Source organism: Mandrillus leucophaeus, unplaced genomic scaffold (genome assembly GCF_000951045.1).
Source record: "Mandrillus leucophaeus isolate KB7577 unplaced genomic scaffold, Mleu.le_1.0 Scaffold715, whole genome shotgun sequence".
Taxonomy (NCBI): Eukaryota; Metazoa; Chordata; class Mammalia; order Primates; family Cercopithecidae; genus Mandrillus; species Mandrillus leucophaeus.
Genome location: NW_012107753.1, coordinates 1,168,798 through 1,170,969, shown reverse-complemented (window position 1 = coordinate 1,170,969; position 2,172 = coordinate 1,168,798). Strand labels below are relative to the sequence as shown.

Genomic DNA, 2,172 nt, shown 5'->3' with positions numbered 1-2,172 from the left:
CTGGACTGGATGGCCGGCCAGATGAACTCCTCCACAAACTCCCTGCTGACATCCTCAATGAACACCTTTTTGGCCCCAAGCTTCAGTGCCTTCTTCCTGGCTTCCTCCAAGTCTCCCTTCTGGCCAGTGTTGGCCAGATAGGCAATGACGTCGTAGCCTTGTTCCTTCAGCCACACGAGGATGCACGAGGTGTCCAGGCCGCCACTGTAGGCCAGAACCACGGAGCCTTTGCTGGACATAGTGTCTGGGATTGGAGGCGTGAGTTCCTGGCGTCTGGAATCTGTCTTCACGGTGCAGTGAACCACTCGGGCTCGGGCAGCGGTGGTAGGCAGCAGAGCAGGGCCTAATCACATATTTTTAGTGCCTCTTTTGCATTTATCTTCTTAGGCAATCTCCTGAATGGATTTTTCACTCCATGATTACCTCTAAGGTTTAGTGATTCCCAGGAGTTTGTCCAGCAGCATCTTGCATGTTGCCAATACATCAGAACACCTTGCCTGAATTTCATCTTTCATCATTTTTTAGATGCTATCTTCATGTAACTTCATCTTGTCTCTCTGGATCTTTTGCAGTTCAATCTCCTAATTCGCCCTGCTTACCATATTCCCCTTTGGAATCTCATTATCAGCTGTTGCCAACCTCAGCAAAGGCAGAGTTTCTTGATGTCTCTTCATCTGTTTCAATGTTTGTATTATTCTTTGATGATACAAGTAAAATAGATAAGGAATAATTGTTGATGTTACAGAGAAATGGCAATTTTCTTTTTGAAAGGTGAGATTATTCTTACATACAGAAAAGCTTACCATTTTTCATGAAGTTACTGGAGAAAATGATAAAAGGGGAAATTTAATGGGAATTGTTCAAATATTTGAGAAATTAGCTTTCACCTGGTAGATGAAAGAATTTCATCTCTCATCATTTTTTAGATGCTATCTTCATGTAACTTCATCTTGTCTCTCTGGATCTTTTGCAGTTCAATCTCCTAATTCGCCCTGCTTACCATATTCCCCTTTGGAATCTCATTATCAGCTGTTGCCAACCTCAGCAAAGGCAAAATTTCTTGATGTCTCTTCATCATCCTAAAAATAATTCATCATCCTAAAAATAATTTTAGGTTTATGTTTTAGATTCATGTACCTCCCCTTAACTAGAATGTAAAAATAATTTTAGGTTTGGTTAAACCAAGTAGTTGGGATTACAGGCATGTGCCATGACGCCTGGCTAATTTTTGTATTTTCAGTAGAGATGGAGTTTCCCCATGTTGGCCAGGCTGGTCTCAAGTGATCCATCTGCCTTGGCCTCCCAAGGTGCAGGAATTACAATTAATAGGAATTGTTCAAATATTTGAGAAATTAACTTTAACCTGGTATATGCTCTCTACATAAACCTAAAAATAATTTTAGGTTTGGTTAAACCTAAAATAATTTTAGGTTTATGTAGAGAGCATATACCAGGTGAAAGTCACTATTTTAGGGACATTACTTGCATTTCTTATCTAATTTAATCTTCATCACCATTCCATTAGTTAACTATTATTTTCTTTCTTCTACACATGTTGAATCAGGTTAACTTGTCCAAGATCACAGCAGGTAAAACGGAAGAGCCATACTGGAATAAAAATGCATTTAAATCCAAGCTGAGCATGGTGTAATTCCTGCACTTTGGGAGGCCAAGGCAAATGGATCACCTGAGACCAGCCTGGTCAACATGGGGAAACCCCACCTCTACTAAAAATACAAAAATTAGCCAGGTGTCACGGCGCATGCCTGTAATCCCAGCTACTTGGGAAGCTGAGGCAGGAGAATCGCTTGAACCCAGGAGAGGGAGGCTGCAGTGAGCCGAGATTGTGCCACTGCACTCCAGCCTAAGGGACAGGGTGAGACGCCATCAAAAAAAAAAAAAAAAAAAAATCCAAAGCCTGGGCTTTTTCCATGAGATATTCTTCCGTGGCACTTCATTTTATAGAGTTTGGGTGAATCTCCAACCACGTGAAGATAAAGTTCTAAGCCTTGTTAGTTGAATATTGATTTGTTAGCCACATAGCTTGTGTTCAGGATTCATGTACCTCCCCTTAACTAGAATGTAAATTAGGGAGAAAGAGGGGTTGAACACATGGCTCAGGCCTGTAAGCCCAGTGCTTTGGGTTGAGGTAGGAGGATTGCTTGAGTTTAG

The 2,172-nt window shown here is 41.4% G+C and overlaps 1 pseudogene across 1 annotated transcript in view; it reads right to left on the bottom strand.

Annotated features, from left to right (window-relative positions):
- The window catches only part of LOC105528410, a 1,755-nt pseudogene extending 1,431 nt beyond the window's left edge, over positions 1-324 (bottom strand). Inside the window, exon 1 of the transcript XR_001004346.1 lies at positions 2-324. The product of XR_001004346.1 is annotated as an argininosuccinate synthase pseudogene (transcript). The remainder of the gene's footprint in view (position 1) is intronic.
- Between the last annotated feature and the right edge of the window lie 1,848 nt (positions 325-2,172).